Genomic DNA, 23,808 nt, shown 5'->3' with positions numbered 1-23,808 from the left:
AACCTAGAGTAGACATTATGCTTGACTGTGCTTTTTTCTTCATATCCATATCCAATCCATCAGTAAATTCATTGACTCTACTTTTCCAAATCCATAACTTATTACCGTCTCCAAGACCACCATCCTCTTCTAGTCATCATTACTTCTCAGCCAGACTAACCCTTAAATGAGTCTTTCTTTGCATCCCTTTTGTTTTATACACATGACAGCCACAGTAACTGTGACATTTTCTTTTTTGTAATTATTTATTTATAGAAAAGTAATACAGTTGCAGGAATGTTTTCTTGGTATTAAACACATAAAATGTTTATTGTCAAAGGCAGCTTGATTATTTTACTCTCATGGAGGAGGCCCACTGCGGGGTAACCGTATGAAGTTAAACCACTTGTGAGGTTGGCATTTCCACAAACTTAAATACCTATTTATAAAATCAGACTCATGCATGGGGTATCTCTTTGAGTATTAAAAAACTGAGGATAACTTTAAGCAAAAGGTATTGTCTAGAAGCGGTATTCAGGTTGAGAGGGAGACAGCGGAGTGAGAAAAAAGAAAATGATGAAGTATGCCATAAGCACAGTGAATGTTCAACAACTATTTGTTGTTTATGATGAAAAGGCTTTCCAATGGGATCAATGCAATGCCTGGTACTGACATTTTTTCTCATTTTTCCAAAGTTGACAAAAATAAAGGAGACATCAAAAGAAAAGTTTGCGTAGATTCTGTTGAGCTGAAGAGGCTAAGATGGACATCTCTTTAGAAAAATGGCAACAGCTCTGGACATCCATCTCAAAAATGTGTCTCATTAATCCAACGGAGACAGCGAGAAAGAGCATGAATCAAACCAAATCTGAGGTAAAGTAGAAACAGTGCTGGGCTGGGCGTTATGGAATGTGAACTCTAGAGACAAATCTCTTATTAATAGGCAGTATGACCTTGAGCAAGTCTTTGAGCCTCTAGCTGCATAGAAGGTATGTGGCTAGATCAACTTCAAGGTCTTTCTAGTTCATATCTTGTAGAATTTATCATTGTAATCTCACTATTGGAAAGCCAACAGATGCTGTACTGATTATAATTGATTAGTAGAATTATCTTTACATACAAAGAAGATACATGCATTTAGGTATGAGGGGGAGCTATCCAATGACAATGTCCCTTCACAGTGTACGCTGAATCAATGACTGATTACACCTCTAACGTTTCCATTTAGTTATATGAATGTAGTTTTTTTAGAACTTACCAGGGAGTCATTTGCTTGAGGACAAAGAGAGGTCAATTCTTCCTGGTAAAACAGTCTGAAATAAGATGTTGGAAAAATTATTATGAATCAAAAGTGTCTTAGGTATATATATATTATATATGAAAGCCCAGAGCATAGAATTGTTAAATAAATTGTATTTATTTAAAGAAATGCATACCAGAATAAAGATTGGCAATTTAAAAAGTACACAAGTTTATATGATAAATTCACTTTGTTATGTTTTAAAATAAGTTTCTAAAACTACAAGAGATGAACTATATTCAAATAAAGGAAGAAATAATAGCTAGGACAACAAATTTGGGCCACAATTTTATGACAGGTTAAACCAAGGCTTACAGTTTGTGAGAAGATGGAACTCCCTGGACAATGGAAATCTTTCATGGGACACTTTGGAAGAAAGTACCATGAACTAAAGAAGTAACCCAATTAAAGAAATAGTGCAGTTGTAGGCACATCACAGCAAAATGTGGAGTCATCCCAAAGTAACTACCACCATCATAGCCCTTGGATAGCATGGTAAATAATTAATTAAGGTAGCTAAATATTGACTTAATGTTTCCTGTATTAGAGGCCCTGTGTTAGGTACTTTACATTTCCCATTTCATTTCATCATCACAACAGATCTAAAATCATTCCCATTTGGCAGCTGAGGAAACAGAAGCTTAGAAAGATGGGTCATTTTCAACAGTAACTAAGGTGATACGAACAAACTTGGCCCATTCAAATCCAAAGCTAATGCTGTTTCAGTTACTTAAAGCTACATAAATGGCTAAAACATCATTTTTTGAGAAGATGTTGTATAGGAGAATCAAGTGAAGAATAGTTATGTCAAAAAAGTACAAGTATTTATAAAGAAATATTTGAAGCCAATGTGTTATGATGACTTAATAATGGAAACTCATTGCTCCTGTGGTATTAGGTTACCAGGTTTCAACCTTCTCATCTGAACAGAAGAAAGCACTTGTGTATAAACTCCAAATTACCAACTAATCAGAGAAAATGGTTTGGGATACATTTTTTACACTTAACAAAAGCCAGGATATATAAATTGGAAATTTTAAACACTACTCGTCATATAAATATAGCTTGATACAGTCTATAAAAATGCCAATTATTAATTAAAACAGACTTTTGTTCTTTTGTTTTCCTAAACCAGAAATTTGTTGAACTCATACCTAACATGAAAAACAATTTGTTTGCCTGGTGTGCATAAACTCTAATTTATTAATGAATAAGCAAACTTTAGTCATTTGACGAGCGTTGATAAAATGCTACTAAAATTACCTGTTGTTAGGGAAAATTGAGTTACTGCTTATCACAGTATGGGAGATCACTATCTTGACAGAATTTTGGTAGCAGTTCAGAGGAGAGACAGCAAAACTGAGATATTTATGAGGTTTTAGGGGCTGGTTTAAGGCAATGTATTTGATTAAGATTAGGCAAGAGTCATAATATAATAGTTTGGGATTGATGGGCACAGCAAGCTAAGGTTTTAAGGAGAGAGTTTCAAAGGGAGTCTGTGGAAGAAAACAGTCTTCAATGTTATCTGTTGAAAAATTAAACAGTTTAATGTTCACTTAAATAGATTTCTGGGGAGTTCCTGGAACAAACAGCGAAGTTATTTAAAACTTTTTCTGTTTCTGAGCAAGAGTTCACTGGAGTAGTAATGTCATTCTAATGCAAAAAAAAAAAAAAAAAAAAAAAAAAGAAGCTGAGTGGTTGTAGATGATTGTGGTTCCAGAAACACAAAATAGAAAATAATTTTAGTTGAGTGTTTAATTTGGCTTAATATAATTAATTCCTTATTATATTTGTTTTATTTATCAACCTCTGCACAGTTTAGGGAAAACTTTGAAAATTATTTTTTCATGAAGTCTGATTGAGAAACTTTATATTCATGGAAGTTTTCATTAAATTTTGTTCATTACTATTCATAATTATGATTCTTGATGAACACTTTAATGATATTTAAATCAATATAATTTTCACTTTGTTATTCTCTTCTGAAAAACACTGCCTTATGACACAGCAAAAAGCCCTTCTATGGTCAAATACTTAATTCACCATTTTTTATCTAATCAATAAAACTAATGAAATCATTTCTTCTACTACTGATCTGGTAAAAGGAGAAAAAGTAAGTGATTTACACTTGGTCTTTGCCTCAAAATCCCCAGTTCTTCACAGGGAATATACCAATTCCATGAATGACTAGGAGTAATTTAGGAAGGACAGAAGATGTTCATAGAAAATGCTAAGTATTCACTCTTCTCTAGTATGGACGTTCTTTTGTTGACCCTACCTGCCAGATAGCCACCTGTGACCTTCTACTGGTAAAAGGAGTTAACTGAAAATATTATATTTCTTTAAATCCTGAATTACCGATTATCTTTGATATGATGCTCTACTTCTGACTCCTTATCACTCAAATCTTCAGGAATCATCTCTGTGACGCTAGATACAAGGCACACAGGCTTTCCTTCCTTCTGTGCCCCTGGTAGTTCTCACCAGCATATTCTGAGGCTCTTCACCTTTAGGTGAGGGTGGACAGAGCTTGAGAAACCTCAGCACAACACTGCAGCCTCCAGTGGAACTGGCTTTAAATAATATGTTTTTGCCAACCTTACATTTTCTTTAATGCTTTCGCCCTTTCCCAAATGGGAGGGTAGCTGTGGGTTACGAAGAAGTTAACCAACAAGAGGGCTAGGATGAGATGGAGAGATCACCTCTGTGAACCACATAGGAAGGCATTTACTAGCAGGGCTTGGTTAACATTCTCTTCCACTACTTAGTCCAGGCCTTGCTCATTTCTCACATACTCCCATAAAGTTAATAATAATGGTTGCATACAAAACAGGGAAAATTGGAAACTACTATTACAATAAGTTGTGCAGATACAAATATGCATGAAACCATGTTGTTATGCATTTGCTTATTTAATCAGGTGAGTAAGGAAAACATATTTGGAAGTTTGTACAATACTATTCTACGTTTTATAATAACATTAGTGGGGAGTGGCATTTTTGCATTTGGGAAAGTATCTTTTTTTTTCACTTTTACGTTTCTCATTCACTGAGACAGATGGTAGGCATTATATTAATGTATTATAAGTAAAATCATTGAATGACATGTTTCTTTCTTTTACTTTAAGATGTTAATAAGCACCAACAATCCAGCCAGAAAACTGGGCTAACTGCCTGAGTCACACAACCAGTCACAATTTAACATCAGCCAGAAGCAACCTTGTTGCTTCAAATATATCATTTGTTTAGAAGCAAAATATGGCAGTTTGTTCTAGTCTGAATTAAAATATAAGGGACAATAAAAATAACTTTTGCTGTTTTTGGAAAGTTGTTTTTTTAAGTGTTCTACCAATAAATGTACACTTTTACACAGATAGTTCATGAACAGGGAGAATGGAGTGGATGGGTCAGCCCACAGGGGAGGCTCTCGCTGCTTTATGTCAATGAAGGCTAGGGCAGGACTCTGCAAAGCTCATTTACAAGATTCTGTGCCTTCCTCACCAATAAGCAATTATTATCCTAACTGGGGTACTTCTTCTATGTCAATGACACGTATTTAGACAAGCATAAAAGAAAAAAAATAATTGGAAATGTGTCAATGAGGTCTCTTACAATGAGAGTTTTAACATTTAAGGGAAAACAAGGCCATAGCACTGAATATGTCCTAATTGTATAGGACATCAAAAAAATATATGATTCCATTCCAGATATAACTCTTCAACCAATTCCAACCATGTTATTTACATCTAGGTTTCATAACATTGATTAAATTACATTTTAAGTATTTTTATATAAATAATGTAGTCAAAGCTTGCTGACCTGAATTAAATTATATTCATGTTTTTGACAGTATAATTGGTATTAAATTTAATTGTAATGACCTGCTGAAGTTATGCTTTGTTTTGTCTTTCCAATTATGATACAGTTTTTAAGCAGAGCGAGGCTATTGTCATCTCTGTTTATCTCAAACAAAAAAAGTATTCAGTTTCAATTTATTCATATCAGAGAATAGAATACAAACTAATTATAATTCACTGTGTTTTAAAAAATCCTATTAGGTGGTTTATATAAAACAAGAAAAAGAAAAATCTTTGCCAACCATTTATATTCCAGAGGTTCACCTCTTGCTAATAAGCGACCTTGACCAAAGGAATGCTTCATTATAAAAGGGTCATAACTTGTCATATCCTCTCTTGACTGGTTTATAGATGTTTCTTTCTGTAGTAGCAACTAAAATTTCTTCTGTTATGGGCCTTTTCATGCAGAATGGAGACATTGTTTTAATATTGATTTTAAGATGGATAAAAATCCTAAGTGGGATCTTTTATGTTTTCCTGAACCACAGATAGTTCAAAGCAAATCTGTTTTCTTTAGGTCAGTCTGATTTATGAACGCTCTTACCTGGTGACTTTGCATTCCAGAGCTATTCTTATTTCTAGACAATAGCCTTACAAAAATGACCAGCCTTTTAAAATTTGTATAGGAAGCATTAAGAATGTACTATTCATGTTCATGAAGGACTATCGGAACAGCATGTGTTTTCAAACTCATTCCCGAAGTAGTAAGGGAGGTGTATTTGCCCTGGCGGATCAGAATCCCCACCCAGGGCTATATAACACTAAGTGACTAAGGGTCAGAATCTATTTCTTCAGATGAACTCTAAGAGACTTAGAGATTTAGAGTGTAAAGTACCCTCAGATTTCTCCTAACCTAACACTCCATCATGTGTAGCAACTCTACAATAGTATACTGTAGGAATTTGCTTTATTCCATCTAATGACTAAAAATTAGCCATATACCTCAAGTACAAGATTTACTATCTCTCTATCATTTAACATCTATCTATCTATCTATCTATCTATCTATCTATCTATTTATCTATCTATTTGCAATATGTTTTACTTTTAAGTTTTAGCCACTACTTAGTTCTGCTGTGGGAATAGAGAACATCTCCAAACTGTTTTTTTTTTTTTATTCATTTTAGAGAGGAGAGGGAGAGACAGACAGAGAGAGAGAGAGAGGAGAGACAGAGAGAAGGGGGGAGGAGCTGGAAGCATCAACTCCCATATGTGCCTTGACCAGGCAAGCCCAGGGTTTCGAACCGGCGACCTCAGCGTTTCCAGGTCGACACTTTATCCACTGCGCCACCACAGGTCAGTCCAAACTGTTTTTTATATAACAATCTGTTAAATATTTTCATTTCTTTATCACATCAACATTAATTCTTTCATCTTTCTAACTTTGACTCTTGCTACTATTGATACTATCTTATGATATTGAGGTCTCAGCACCACTCTTACAACAGGGTGATCATTATAAAAACAATGCAAGACACACTCTACTGTATCATGGAGTCTCTTAAGATTTTCCACCCACAAAATAGAAACTAAATACTCTGAGACATCTATTAATTAGCCAGGTAATGGTAGTATCTAATATTAAGATTTTTTTTCAACAAAATTTTACTATATATTTCTTCCAAGAAGTTCTTCCAAACCACATTTTTCAATTTCATACTTAATGAGCTATGCAGGACTTAATTTCTGTCTTATAGGTTTCAATTTGACATTTCATCCTATCAGATAAATTTGAATTTTGAGTTTAACACTATACATATAATTGTTCATTCAAATGTGTTTGTAATTTGAAGTATTATATCTCTAATACATGAAAAGATTCTATAAACAAAAAAGGGGATCCAAAAAAACCTTATAGAAAATCAAATCTGTAAACACAGAAAAAGCATTTTACAAAGTTTACTACCCACTCATGATAAAACACATTCAGCAAATAGAAATAGAAGCATCTATATCAACTTGATAAAAGGCATCTACCAAAAACCTACAGCTAATCTCTTACTTAATTGTGAGAATCTTTTTGTTTTTCCCCTAAATTAGGAAGAAAGCAAAAATGTGCTTGTGCATAACTCCTATTTAGTATTGTGCTGGAAGGTTTAGCTAATGCAATATGAGAAGAAATTAAAATACTAGGTATATAGACTCATAAGGAAGGCATATATAATTATCTTTGTCTACAGATGGCATAGTGGTTTATGTAAAAAAAAAATCCCAAAGAAAGAACAACAGCAAAGCTTCTGGAACTAACAAACAATTACAGAAAAGTTTTAGGATACAAGGTTAACTAATATACAAAAGCCAATTGCTTTCCTATTTACCAGCAATGAACATTTGGAATTTGAAAATAAAACCATAATACAATTTATGTTAGCACTCTCCAAAATAAAATACTAAGGTATAAATATAACAAATATGTACAAGACCTATATGAAGAAAACTCAAAAAAGCCTTGATTAAAGATATCATAGAAGAGCTAAAGAAATAGATATTTGATATTCATAAATAGGAAGACACACTATTGCTAAGAGGAAAGAACGGACAAAAGATCAATGGAACGAAAAGGAGAGCCTAGCGATGATGCACACAAACACAAACACAGATAGTGGATCTCCGAAAAAGGAGCAGAAGCAATTTAGTAAAGAAAGGATAGTCTTTTCAACAAATTGTTCTGGGACAATTAGATATCCACATGCAGAAATGTTAATCTAGACACTGACCTTAAACCTTTTAACAATAACTGAAAATGGATCACAGGCCTACATGTAAAAGTCATAACTATATTTTCAGAAGATAACATGGAGAAAAATCTAGGTGACTTTGGGTTTGGCAATGACGTTTTAGATACAACATCAAAAGTACACTCCATAAGAAAAATAATGGATAAGTTGAACATCATTAAAATTAAATACAATTTATTTGTGAAAGACATGGCTAAGATAACAAAAAGATAATCCACAAACTGGGAGAAAATATTTGCAAAACATATTTGAGAGGAAACAAAGTGATACATTCATCAAAACCAATGAAGCTATTCACCACAAAGAGGGAATCCTAAGGTAAACTACGGACTTTAGTTAAAATATGAGTTCATCAATTGAAACACATGAACCACATTAATTCAAGAGGTTAATAGAGCAGAAGTTGTGGGGGTGGGGAGAAAGACTACATGGGAACTCTCTGTACACTCTACTCATTTTTTCTGTAAACTTAAAACTATTCTAACAAAGTCTATCAAGAAAAAATAAAATAATAAACAATTTTGAACGAGAGCCATAAAAATAGTCCACTAGATGGGCTATAACCTCAGGTTAATATTCTAAAGATTTAACTGATTCTGTCTGGGCATTGAACAACGAGAAAGGATGGTAACATTTAACACCTGTTCAGCTGTACTTGACTTACAGCTGAATATCAGCCAGTCCTGATCAGCGTTCTTTTAACATGTTCAAGCCACCTTAAAGGAAAAGTACATTTATAAAACCTGCAAGGTGATCTGTTGCTTTTAACTTGCAGCATACAGTAAGAATAGTCTTCAAACTATTTATGGTTTTGTGAAAAGCTGCAAATTATTCAGTTGTTATTGTATGTCACCATTCCTACAAAAAGCTGAATGCACTACAACAAATCCTTAATCATTTGAAATAACAAAAATACAGTGTTAGGACTAGAACAACATAAGATATATGTTGTATATAAATACAATATGTTCATTCTTGCATTGATTTTATTTCCCCTGCAGAATACATAAACACCTTTCATAGTTCTCTGTCAGCTAGATTATTAATTTTTGTTTTAAATTCCAATGTTGTTTTCTCTAGTCTCAATAATGCTTAGCTTTGTTTCTGCATATTCCCCAGACAGGAGGCATTCTGGATTTTTTTTCCAGGCGAGCTTCCTTGACATTGTACTTAGAGGAGGTGATTTCTCTTATTGATTTCTTTCATGTTCATTCCCCATGTGTTTTCTTCAGACACTCTTTTGTGTATGAATTTTTCCTTTTTGTTGCATAGAGCCCTGTGGTATCACAGAGCCACAGGAAACCTTTCCATTGCTACCTTGTTTTCAATTATTTTGATTTAATCTGTCAGACCATAGTTTTTCTATGTAAGAAATTCCTCCTTATTTCATTATTAGTGTGCAAGAATGGTTCCAGACTGGTGAATGCATTTAAATGCAGTTAATGCTGAGGATGGTACCATTGCTTTCCTATCTTTCTTCCAGTAGTAATTTCTCTCAGGATTCCTGAAGTCTCATCTTTTTACCATGTGACAGGAGAGCACTCAGACAGTGTTATTTTTTTTCAGCATGTTATTCCCCTGACAACAGATTCACAGTAAAGAACACAGCAACAGGGAACCCTGCAGGCATGGCTTTGCATTACACTAGAGCAAAGATGAAATGCATGCTCCTTCTCTCCCTCTCAGAGAGGGGCTGTCATCACTTCCTACAAAGACTCTGATTTCTAGGATGAGAAATGCCCAGTGGTTTTTGACCTTGACTTTCTCCTATGCTCTACATGGCAGAGCCAGTGTCCCCTGTACACAGGCTGTGAAAAGAGCAGCAGGAGGAGGCTCCAAATGACGTCAAAGGGTCCTAAAAATGAGGAGAAGCCAAGTTTGTGACAAACTACAAGTTCAATATGCAACCTCATTTATTTTTAAAAGGAGAGCATTATTCCTAAAGAAAGGGCAGGGCTATTTTAAAAACTGAAAATTTCTCTTATTTTTATGGCTTTTTTTTTTTTGGATTTTCCAAAGTTAGAAGCGAGGTGGCAGACAGACTCCCACAAGCACCCGACTGGTATCCACCAGGCATGCCCACCAAGGGGCGATGCTCTGCCCTTCTGAGACATTGATCCTTTGTGGCTGGAGCCATTCAAGTGCCTGAGGCAGAAGCCATGGAGCCGTCTTCAACACCCAGGCCAACTTTGCTCCAATGGAGCCTTGCTTGTGGGAGGGGAAGAGAGAGATAGAGAGGAAGGAGAAGGGGAAGGGTGGAGAAGCAGATGGGTGCTTCTCCTCTGTGCCCTGGCTGGGAATTAAACCCGGGACTTCCACACACCGGGCAGATGCTCTACCACTGAGCCAACTGGCCAGGGCCTTTTTCTGGCTTTTTAATAAAATGAAATTTTTCAATTGATAATTAACCTTAACTGGACTTAAGCAAAAAGAAATCAGACATATAATGCTTTCACAAAGACTAGGCATCTAGTACTCATATCCAATAGTCAGGGCTGTTGACACTCTTTGATCCCTTTTGATGTGAATGGTAGTGATTTAAAATTTATTGAGAAATCTTAAAACTAAAAATTAGATGAAACTAGAAAGGTAACCAGAGGACCATGCCAAGCAAACTGAAAAATATGAACTATTCTGGATTAGAAACAATAACAAAAAAGGTTATGAGTAGAAAAATATTTTAAATAAAATTCAGAAAACCATTTTAAGTTGCAATAACCATAATGAACAGATACAAAGCAAGGGAAATAGATTACATTCAGTCACCTTTCCCAAAGCTAAGATGGTTGGTAGTGTTGGCATGTGATATACTTGGTAGGAATTAAATATGCCATTTAACTTAATTACAAGAACCGGACTTAAATGCTAACTCTGCCATTTCACATCTCTTGAGGCTCATTTTTTTTCTTTCCAATAAAGTGGAAATAATGGATATAACCAACCTCTTATAAATGAGTTTTGTGAAGAATTTTAAGAAACTTTTAAACTGCCCTATAAACTGTACAAATATGCAGAGTTAGGATTATAGTAGTGTTTGTTGATGGGTTGAATGAGAAACAAGAACAAACCTTATCTATCTGTCTATAACTTTCACATGTAGCCTGACAACAATAACATTTAGAAGAGCACTGAATTATGAATTATCTCATATCCCTTTCCAATTTAATTTCAAGCATGTAATAATTACCTTTCAGAAAAAAAAAATGTTTAAGTTTCTAGATCATTGCTCTTTTTGTTCAGTACTCTCCACCCACATAGACAGACAATGCAGGGCAGGTTAGTGGAAGAGCATGTAGGCAAAGCCAGAGTCTCTGGGAGAATCTCTTGAAGTTAAAACTCCAGCTCTGCCACCCTGTGTTGGGGGCAGGGTGAGGGTGTCAAACAAGCCAAATAACTCTTTGAAGCTGAAATTTTTCAACTGTGAAATGAGCAGAATAACTCCTACCTCATAAAGTTGCTGGGAAGACCCAACTCATCATGTATCTAAGGCACCTGAAAAAGTATTTGGAACAGCAATGAGATCTCTACTCTTTATCTCTGATTTAAAAGTGATTTCCAGATCTTCTCACTCGATTTATAAACAGAGGACATTTCCAGGTGTGCATAGTTTGAGATGGAATGAATTCTACCTTCCACGAATCTTCAGGCAAACCCACAGAGCCAAATCATTCCCTACAAAATTACCTTTCAAGATTTTACCTTCAGAAACAACTCTTGTGCTTACTTAACTTGTAATCAAATAAATTATCAGTCTGCCTCTCATAATCCAGAGGAGCCAGAAAAAGAAATCCATTTAAAAGTCACTGTTTAAGCATTGTCCATTCCCCAAGCAGAAGTTGACTTTCTAACTCAGCTACTGACTCCCCATGGTTGTCAAGTGTTGGTGACTTCATTCCCTCTTGAGAACAAACTTCTTATTCCAACCTCTTCCTAGTTGCACCTTTAGAGCTTCTTGCTACCATTTTCCCCTTCTGTACTTACTTATCCAAAAGCCCACTGATTGTTCAAGGTTAAGGTCAAATTCTAGCTATTTCCATTAAGTTTTCTGTCTACTTCCATGTTGACTTCCTTAACTCTGAATTCTTAGAGTACTTATTTTCTGCATCAAAAACTCTATACCTCCTTTGCATAATAATTGAACCACGATTATTCAGGAAACAGTTCTATGTCTTACATATTATAACTTCTAAGATGGTCTAAAATTGTGCTTTGGATGGGATCCTCTTTCTAGTTTCTGAGTTATACAAATGCATCAGACACAGAAACGTCCCAAAATGTGTAAGTCTGACACTTATAATTTGAGTGTCTCTGCTCCAATGCCCTGATTCCATTATCCCAATGAGAAAAATTAATTACTCATCTTTTTTCTACTACACATTTTCCCTGTTTAGCCACAAGGTGGTCCTGAGTTGCTTTCTTGACTGCCCTTATTGTTACCAAAATGTAGCAAGTGTTGGCAGGAATCACCTGCAGAGAAGCCCACAGGAGCAGGTCCAGCTTCTTGCCTGCAGTTGCACAAATGCTCTCACTATTCAAACAATACTTATTCTGTCTTTTGAAAGAGACACCTTTCATTCCCAAGGCAGTAAATCAAAACCTTTTTCCTAAAACAAAATGCCACGAAGCAAGAAGGGAAAAAAAAATAAAGAATTGCAGTAGTGATGAGGTAAAGTGATAAATGCATGAAATGTTCAGCATCAGCTAGGTCAAGACTTAGGCACATTCTAGAAGTGACAGAAAGCAGAATTTGTGTAATGGGTAAAAAATGTAGGTTTATACTGGTAAATTACTGTCTTGTGCACATTTTTTGAAAATAGTAGGCTCTTCCCAAACATATAAAACTGTAAGGAAGGTAGTTTTGTTGAAGTAGATTATTTCCCGTAAGAGACAAAAACAGCAGTCACCTCTGCACTATCAGATTTCTTGGACTTCTTTACCTGCCTACCAATGGCACTTCCTATTTCAGAGCCTGCAGAAAGCCCTATGCCCTGCTTAGCATGATGGGAACTACAGGGAGCCACATTCAGTTCTATCTGCAAGCACAGCCCTGGGATATTTCTCAGTCTCAGAGTCGGTGTGCAGAGTGTACTATACCAGTATGGAAAACATTTTCTCTAATGTAACTGTTTTAATATTTCTGATATTTCTCACAAGTTTTTTCCAGTCTCCAATCCTAAAAGGGATTAGGCAGATTTCAAAACAAGTAATGTTATTGCTAACTGTATCATAATAATTAATAAAATAGCTGCATATTAGAGAATTTAAAACAGCAGGAAGATCCTAAGACATTTGGCCAGTATTATATGACAAGGTGGGATGGACTGTCCTCAAGAACTTTCTTCCTGATGGGAAGAGTTCATCAACTCCACACTTATACCTTAATGACAGAGTCTCCTGTCTTTTGCCCAGTACCTGAAGAGCTGTCACCCATTGAATAATATTCTAGTTAACAGTGTCTGGAGAGAGCTTTACCACAGAAAAAGTTTCCTCAAACCCAAGTTGTGCATGACTTTTTAGCTTTAGTTACCTTATTTCTTTACTTGTTTTTTTTTAATGAGAGGAGGGAAGATAGAGAGACTCCCATATATGCCTCGACTGGGATCCACCCAGCAACCCCCATCTGGGGCTGATGCTCAAATCAGCTGAGCTATCCTTAGTGCCTGGGGCCACCACTCAGACCAACCTAACTATCTCAGCAATTGAGGCTCTTGCTCAAAACAATCGAACCACTGGCTGTGAGAGAGGAAGAGACCGAGAAGGGGGAGAGAGAGAGGAGAGAAGCAGATGTGTGCCCCGACCCGGGATGGAAACCGGGACATCCATACACCCAGTACACTGCTCTATCCACCAAGCCAACCAGCGAGGGCCCAGTTACCTTAATAATATATTTTAACTACAGATAAAAACTTCAGCTGCAGGGTTATTCCAGGGCTTCATCTTCCCCTTCTGTCATTCTTTTTGTTTTTTACTTTCTTTATTTAAAAAAGTAAATATTTAGTAAGAAAATAAACTAGCATAGGATCTGAGAAAACAGTATCAGATTGCAATACTTTCCATATATATATATATATATGGAAAGTATTGCAATATATATTATTATTATACTATATATATATTACTGCACTGTTTTATATATAGCAGCCTCAGAGAAAAAATTTAATTAGTTATTACATATTATAATAATTTTTAAAATTTCAAGATATCTTTCAACAATACTCATATAGCTCAAGTAACATAAATGATGTATTGTTTGCATTTCTAAAAAATTAATTTTATTATATGACATTGGTTAATAAGATTATATAGGTTTCAAGTATATAATTCTATGATACATGATCTATATGTACTGCACATAGTTTTGAAGCATGTAGGGAGTTGTTAGAAACATTTACATTGATTCAAGTGTTCTATCAAATATATCTTCCCCCCACCCCCATGTTCCACTCAACACCGTCTTGGCCCACTCCCACTAACACCTTTCTCCCTTCCCTCCAGGATTTGCTGTCCTGCTCTCTATAACACGGTGTTATGTATATCTAATTTCACTAATCTCATTCCCTTCTCTGATTCCATCCTCTCATCCCCTTTCCCTCTCTCCACTTTCCCTCTGGTTCCTTTGATCCTGCCTCTGCCTCTATTCCATTTCTCAGTTTATATTGTTCAGATTCCTCAAATGAGTGAGGTCATATGGTATTTTTCTTTCTCTGTTTGGCTTATTTCACTTAGCATAATAGTTTCTAGGTCCATCCATGTTGTAACAAAAGGTAAGAGTTGCTTCTTTTTTACAGCCACATAGTATTCCATTGTGTATATGTATCACTGCTTTTTAATCCACTCGTCCACTAACAGACACTTAGGCTGTTTCCAGATCTAATCTCTGGGGCTCTAGGCTGGGGCTCTGGCCCTGGGGTTGAGGACCCACAATTCTCCGGGCAACCGCCCCACCATGAGAGTCCCTCTGGGCCGCTCCTCCCTCCTGGGAGCAGGGCAGCCTTTTCCACGTCTCCGCCCTTCCTGCCAGTTCTCACCAGTTCTTTGGTGATCCTTGGTTATAGACTCCTCTTAATTTAGTCCAAAGTTGGTTTTTCAATATGATTTTTCTTAAGTTAAGTTGTGATCCACTTTGGTTTTGGGAGGTGGAAGTTGGAACGTCCACCTACTCCATCACCATCTTCTCTTACATGCAGTGTTATTTCCCTTCTGTCATTCTTGCAGCCAACTGTGTACTTTCACTTCCCACAGTCCTCTTCAGGAGTGCTAAACTATTATGAAAGGCAACTTAGTGCCAGAAGAGTAGGCAACCAACTTTCTGAAAAGCACAAAATAATAGAAAATTTCACAGTTATCCATTTGAAATTTAAAATTACCAAATCCCTGGTCATAGGGTCAGAGAAGGTCTCAGTTCACATTCATAAGTTTTATTTTCAGTAAGTCATCTTAGAACACATAATGTAGAATAGACATTTAGTAATTTAGTGTTTTGTTTAAAATATGTGAAAGGCAATATTATAAATTATTATTGATTATAGGAATGAGAAATTCATACACACACACACACACACCTCACCCTAACAAGTCTGTGAAAAAATAACTTACTTAAAAGCTAATTTTTCTGCCCAGACACAATTAGAGATGTCACTCAGGCAAAGATGTTAAAGGTTCTGAACTTACTTCCTCCTGACACATGATTAGAAACAAAATTTTTGAAAATTGATTCAGACATGAAGATATTCTGATCTGGGCCTCTGTGGTAATGATGACTATGCAGCAAAGAAACTCTGAGAAATGCTTTGATGACCTGTGAAACAAAAGTAAAGAAGATACCAAATGGATAAGAAGAGCTGGGGAGAAAAGAAGCTCAGTAAATTAAGAAGTAACGTGGAATGTTCTGAGTGATGTCTGAGAGCCAAATCTGTGCCCATCATTGGTGCCTGCTCTTGTGGCTTAAAATAATTAATATATGATTGTGATTACTATTAAATTGTCCTCACCCGGCTACCATTAATTTTGAGGCAGGAACTTATAGACACAAGAAAGAAGTAATTCTGTATGAAATGCAGCTCAGGCGGTAAGTTTGGCACCTTTATGTATAGTTAGTTGGCCCGTGTATATTATCTAAATGCCAGGACAGTCAACTAGGAAACAGAGGTGTCCTGAGTTCTGGAACAACTCATAATAAGTGGGCAAATGGACTGTTTCAGATTTTGGGTTTTACTAACATAGAATTTTAACTGAAGAATTGGAAGAAAGTGAACATTAAATGGAAGAAACAGTAAAGCTAAATGATGTATCTGATGATGGTTTTACCAGCCTGATTCCATATTTAGAGTTTCAATTAGTTGCATGATCAAATAAGCTTATTTTTAATGTCAATAAGTGTCTGTGTAGTCAAATTTGTAATTTTAGAATGTTACAAACCTAGTTTAAACCTATTGGGTCAAATTCAGCTGATCCTGCCTGGTTTCACTCACCACAATCCACGGTTTAGCCCCATAGTTGCTGGGACTCAGAAAAGCAGATAATTAGAGACAAACAAGCCGAGATGAACTGAACTTCAGAATTTTTCAGTTCCATTTGCTCACAGTCAGATACACACAAGCAGGAAGTTAGAATTTGTAAGAAGCTAAATGGCATTGACAAAACTAGAAAGGAAAAGCATATACAGATGTTTTCTTGAAAAACTAAGGAGTAGAAAAAAATAATGCAGGTTCCCGTCTAAGTAATCATCAAGAATAAACTGCCACACCATTGAGATTTTACAAAGGGCAGCATGGACTGTGTTGCAAGCTATATAAAGCAAAGATATTTTTCAGAATAAAGGGAAAATAACGTTCTCCAATAGTCTTCAGAAACATTTCAAACAAAGCCCTGTGATTTGAGCAAAGAAAAAAATGGAAAGAAAATAAGTAAGAGGCATTCACTCTCTCCCAATCCCTCTTTCACATTTGGACAATACAAATTGTACCATGGACCATCAAAGTATCTTCCCCTATAGATAGGTGGGTGCCTGCAATTTCAAAAAGAAACAGCATTCTTCTTGCTTGCTAAATTCTTTAAAATTATAGCAATATGGGAAGTTTTGTCAATTTCACTTTCTTATTTATTAAATAATTTTAATATCAAATATACTTATATTTTAATGATCACAATGCATCTTGGAATATGTAAAATTTATGCAAGTAAAATTTTAACTCCTACATTCAGTTTTTATTTGTATAAATAAGGACTTTGCAGAGTTGTTGAGAGGGTCAGAGAGACTATATATTGCAAGCCAGGTTATATGTATCTGGTAATGATTAATTCCTCTAAATTGCTGATGTATAGGCAAATATTTTTTATGAGTCTTAAAGATACTCTCCCCAGTATCCACCAGGTGCTTTCAAAGTTCTGAGACAATATACCACCAAAATAATTTTCAAAATGCTAAGTTACCTGTCTATATTGCTCTTTAAATCCTTCTTGAATATAGTTAATATCTTATTTTTGAGCATCACTGCATGCAGATTTATATTTTAGGTAGCCCACCATATTGCTCACTCCAACCATATCATTTAAGATTGAAAGCACCAAAGTAGACAAAGGAAGGTTTTTCAGGTTGAATACTAACTAGGAGCAATTTTCTTGGAAAATGCAATGTTCATAATTGGAGTAAGTACGAGGTAAAATAATTTTATAGAGATAAAACAAGAGAAAGGCAATTCATTTCAATATTTATTATATGTTTAATGTACCAAGGGCAGTGAGAAGCCAGAAATGAGGGGACAGTGCTATGACATACAGTGCAGGGAACAGACTCTCCTCTCCCTACTCTCACAGCATGCCAACTGACATCTGGCCAGCAGCTAAGCAGATAGCAGATATTAGCATGCTTGCAGATGTCACAAACTTGGAAACACCTAGTCCTATGGAACTTCACCAGGAGGACAGGTGAGAACGGAAATTGCCTGAAGATGCTAAAGACGTGCTCTAAAGCTAGAAGAAGGGGTCCAACAGAGCAAAAGCATTCTGCCTGAGGAAAACCAGACTAAAGACTTAAGACAAGAAGAACTGTGGTCAGATAAGTTCTATCTTAACTCTCGTATGTGCTTTTCTTCTCTAAGAACCTGGTAAAGCATCACAGACCTAATACCGCCCCACATAAAAATAACAATAATTAAATGGAAAACTGTCAATATCAAGCATTCTCCAGGATATGGAGAAATGGAACCCACTTGCATTTCTGGTGTGCATATAAATGAATAAGTCCACTTTAGAAAAATGTTTCATAGTATAGCTACACTATGACCCAGCAATTTTACTCTTGGGTATATGCCTAAAAGAAATGAGGAGTGCTTATGACACCCAAAGACATGTCAATGAATGTTTATAGAAGCTTAATTTATAATAGCTCAAAACTGAAAATAACTCAAATATCCACCCATAGTAGTCTAGGCAAATAGTGTGTATTTTATTCATAGAATGAAATATTACACAGCAACAAAAAATAACTAGCAACACACTCAACAGCATGGATAAATCTAATAGACTAATTCTGAGTGAAACAAGTCAAACAATAGAGAATACATACTGCATGATTACATTTGTATGAGATTCAAAAATAAACAAAGGTGACTTATAGGATGGGGTAAAAGGAGGTTTATAATTGTGAGTACACAAAATACAGAGCTTATTCTTGTAATATTGTTTATTAATTATTGTATTATTTTACATATGAACAACTATAAACTTACTTTTGCCCCAGCCTGCATGATGATTGATGTTAGTACAATATATCCTTGGAATACTCCTGGAAGGGATCAATTGACTGGTGGGAAAAGGAATGAAGGATTTTTTCTTTGTGATGGAAATGCTCTACACCATTTAATCTGGCTAGTGTTTACAAGGATATATACATACAGGGTGGGGCAAAAGTAGGCTTACAGTAGTTTGTATGGCAAATAATATAATATATAATAACACAAGAATGAACTCTGTGTTTCATGTACTCACAACTGTGAACCTACTCTTGTTTCATTCTGTATAGTTAAAAACCTATCAAGCGCTCATATATAATTATATGATTATTGTACTTTAATTTTATTTATAGATGATATAAATTTATAGATGAGAGAAAGAGCACGCACAAGAAAGCAGTCTCCATCTGGACTCAGGCTCTTAGATGGGGACCATCCTGCCTCTATTAGCTACAAGGAACCACCTCATTGCAGGCAAGGTTGTTTGTGTGTGTGTGTGTGTGTGTGTGTGTGTGTGTGTGATTGAGATAAGAAGGAAAGGTTATTAGAAAAATTAGCTAATAAATATCATCAAATATATATAAAGTAACTTAATTTATACTGTGCCAATCATAAAAGACCAATATTCTAGCCATTATTTATTGTCTACTATTTGTTGTGTTTATGTATCTGTTCCTCCAGATTCCCAGAGAGCCATCTTCTAAAGACATGTGGCTGAAATGTCATACTAACCCTCACAGAGTCTAGCACAAAGCTGGACAGGCACACATAGATGTTCAAATCATGACCATAATAAGTACAATAATACCATTTGTCAATGACCATTCTATACCTAAAAAAATAATTAATCCTCCTATCAATCCTACAAAGTAGGTGTTTTTATTCCCAGGCTACAGATGAGGAAACTGAGGCTCAGAGACCTCTTGTGAGTAAGTGGAAGAGTAGGACCTCAAATTTCATATACAAATCTCATGTTCCCTCCCACAGACACTTCCAGATGTTACATTAAACTAATTATAAAATATCTGCTTAGATTGTCAGTCTAGCTGAGGTTTTCATCACCATGGCTACCCCAAGTGATCATTTTGGTGTCCCTGCCAATATCAGGACCCATGTTTATTAGACATTGCCTGAGAACCTAAATGCCACACATCTGAAAGTAAACATGGCTCAAGGCCTCACAAAGAGGCAATGTCCACCTAGTTCATCTGGTTGGTTCATGATGCACACAGCCTTCTAAATGCTTTGTAGTCACTTCCTGGTATGCTGTATCCCCATATTAATTAAGTCAATCAAATGAATCTCCTCAGGAGTCTTCAGTCATTTCACACACTGGTGTAATTTGTCACCTTGTCACCTACTTTCCAATAACTTATTATTAAATATTTAATATAATTAGGAATCATTTTTTATATATAGCAAATGGTGCCTTTACTGAACATTTCTTAATCTACTTATAAAATCACAAATTTGAATTTTGTTCTTTCTTGATCATGTCTAAAAAGACAATTCAAACTCTCTTGAACAGCCAAAAATTTTCTGTCCCTTGGCCAAAGCAGATTGGAGCTTTGGTGATAGTATACTGCCATTCCATGTCCTCAGAGAGAAAGACCTTCTCTATGGAAAGAATGCATTATCTTATTTTACAATCTGCATTGAATAATACTGTCAGCCTACACGTTTTTGACAGTTCTGCATCCTTTCCTCATCTAATTCTACTTGACAGATAAAAGTAGATCAGATTTATAGAACATCAGCACACTTTTAGGTGGCACAGGGCATTTCTTTTATACGATGATCTGTCAGATTTAATTCACAGAAAGGTAGAATACCCTTTAGTGTTGGCAAATTCATATTCATCATTCACTTTCTGCAGACAGTTAAACAGTGCAGCATCTCATAGGAGCCTAACTTTTCCATAAGAGATCCAGGAGCAAACCTTTTCTAGAGGTCTGAGTCTAGTTGTGGGTGCCTTTAACTTGAGAGAAAGGTAAAGAGATAAACAACCAAGAGCGATAGAGTGGGAAAAGCATTAAGTAATGAATGAAAGGTTTCAGAGGGATGTGCGTGTCACAGCAGGGGTATACAAAACCATCCTGGGTTTCAACTTGACTCCACAATTCATTGGGTCATCTTAAAACCTCAGCCTCAGTTTTCTTATCTGTAAGTTTTTTGTAAAAATTAGGTGAGGTGGTATTTAAACAGTGTGGCACAAAGCCCAACAAAGAGTTGCACAGAAAATAGATCTCTTCACTTGAGAGGACTTCCCTGTACTAACTTAGCCCCACAGGTCTTCAATCCGTATATTTCCTAGTTATCTTCTGAGGGCAGGGATGCCCATGGGATAAACAAGGAAGCTGTCAATGGTAGCAGTGTGTGAGCTGAACTGTGCCAACTTCCTACAAGAAGCTGTTAGAACTGGAATGCCACCTAGGGCCCCTGCTTTGGGTCATTTATTTTTCTACTATTGGGGCTGGATATAAACCATTCTTTCTGTCACAAAGCTATTTACATTTTTTTCCTAATTATGGAATCCACTCCTGATGTTATTTCTCAAAGAGATATCACATAATCACCTTCTCTTTCAAGTTCTTGTTAAATCTCAATAGAAAACTTTTATTATCTATCAGCAAGCCTGATTTCAGTACTAAGTTCTCTGGTTTTGCTTCTCATCTTTCCTAGGAGATGGTTTTTATACCTTCCAGTTAACTATCTGTGCCTTAATGAAAAAGGATGAAAGGCTCTCTTGCATAAAACAGAGTAATAATTTAAGTGTAAGCATACCATTAAAGTAATAAATTGGGATTTTGTTTTCATAACACTTTTTAGAGGCAGCCATGAGTCCTGTACTGTTGCTGAGATGCTATGTAATCTTGAAAATGCCCTGAGCAACTTGTGCCTCACTTCTCTCATCTGTAAAATGGACAAAACATTAGTAATAATAGTATTTACTCTATAGGATTCTGGTGAGGAATGAATGAATGCCTACAGAACACTTATAGTATATAAGCACAGCTTCCACATAGTAAGCATTTAATAAATGCTAGCAATAGACATTTTTAATAATAGAATATTTATTTAAAATGCTTAGCAAATACTTTTATTCATTTAAAATGCTTATGATAGAGAATATTATATAGTTTTGTTATTCTTGCTTTGATTCCAACATTTATAGATTCTTAGCTTCTGAAGTTTGGAAGCTCTATCTGACATAGAGGACACACTAAATAAATGTTTAAGTTTAGAAATTAATGATCCGAGAAAGTGAAAGAAAATTGAGTGCAGCTGTTCAAATGTAAAGTCTACATGATGTCATCAATGATTTAAAAAGTATTCTGAAAGTAATAGGATGCATGCAATAGGAAAAAACCTGCAAATCAATAAAAGGGATATTACACTCTGGATGTTTATTCAGAAAAAGCCAACTAAAGAAAAGAAAACTCATGGTTCCAAGCATTTTGTGAGACAGTCTTTAGAATGTCTCCCCTCCAGTGATTTCAGTACTACAGCCTAGATTTTCTTAAACAAAATGGGACAAAGTCTATGTAGATTGATGAATTACTGAATTCCATTAAAAAAAACAAAAAAAAAAACCAAAAAACTATGAATTAGTGAGTAGCTGAATTAAAGTATGCATTTAGAGACATTCTATTCTGAAACACATTAACTAACCCTATTGACAACAAAGTGTTCTGAATAGAATTTTAAGAATAACAAAGGTATAATAATCATAATAAACTATCTGATCAATTATTTATATAAAAATTATTTGTAATTATGTACTTATAGTTTCCTCTCTTTAAGTGAAAGATTGCTGCAGAAAATCTACTTATGAGTAGCAAACCTATATTTTATTGCAAAGTTTTTTGTCATTTTTTAAAAAGCATAAAGATATTTTTAGCATTGAACTTCAAAATATGACCTCAATCAAAATTGTCCTATTCAATGGCCATTCTAACAACTGGAGTTGGGAAAAAATAAAAAGGATTATTGTGTGAAGTATTATGTTTCCTGATTGAGAAGGCTTTAGTAAGAAGGAGAAAAAAACCACTGTTAAAAAATATTCCCTCCCCTCCCAACCCTTCCCCCAATAAAGCAATACACTGTTAAAAAAAAAAATATTCCAGAAACAATTAAAAATATGATTTAGGTGAAAGTTTGAACTTATTATACTCTGAAATTGCTTCTATCTCAACCATTCTAATTTTGAATGTTGAACTTTAAGGGATATTAAATTCCAGTAATTTTATATAATTAAATATGTACTGATTGATAGGAGAATGAGCAGCAAATCATTTACAACGTTGAGGTGTTTACTCTATACTAAATGAATACGGCATTGCATAAGAGAAAAGGTGGTGATATTATTCCTTCAATGATCTCCCACCATTTTATCCACTTGGCACTTATTCAAGTCCAATATCCATTTTAATATAGATTTATTTGGTATTTCAGGGGTATCACATATATTAGCAATTGCCACAACAACAGCTCTGCGATCCTCTCGTCACATTAAATCTCATTAGTGTAATTGCAAAGTGCTTTCATGAGAGTAATCATAATCTATAATGCTAAAGCCTAAATGATTATTGTTTCTTTGATATCCTTTTATTCAATATAGCTTCCCTCTGAAGGAATTTGTATGTATACATATGTTTTTTTCCTCTGAAAATTAATTAGTTCAACTTTTCCTACTCAAGTTATCAATATTTCCAGTAGAAGCAGCCTCATTTAGTAGTGTTCGAAGTGCACACATTTATTTCAATGACTTACACACCCTGTGTATGTGACTCTAGTGACATTTGGTCAGTCAATGCGTACTACTGAAGCAGGCCTGCTGGTGGCCTTATTATTATGTCACCGTCTGTCTCTTTTACTACACAGCTAAAATAAATATCCATTTCTAGACAAGAACTTCTGCAATAGTATTTAACGGTGTTTATCTGAGTATTTGCTAGTATTGCCTTTCTTTTTTGCTAAACTAACATGCTTTTATCTTCTTACCTTTCTTTCCACTGAGGATAAATAAACCTCAAGGCAAACTACTGCCATGCAAGTTCATGTATCAGCAAAAGAGAAATAAATAGCTTAATCTTAATTCAACTCAATTCCTGAGCAGCTACTGAGCATCTATTTCACGCCAGGTGCTGAGCCAGGAACTGGGGAAACAAAATCACATTCATTTTTAATCATTAAGAAGAC

The sequence above is a fragment of the Saccopteryx bilineata genome, chromosome 3 (assembly GCF_036850765.1).
Source record: "Saccopteryx bilineata isolate mSacBil1 chromosome 3, mSacBil1_pri_phased_curated, whole genome shotgun sequence".
Lineage (NCBI taxonomy): Eukaryota > Metazoa > Chordata > Mammalia > Chiroptera > Emballonuridae > Saccopteryx > Saccopteryx bilineata.
This window is presented reverse-complemented; position numbering follows the sequence as displayed.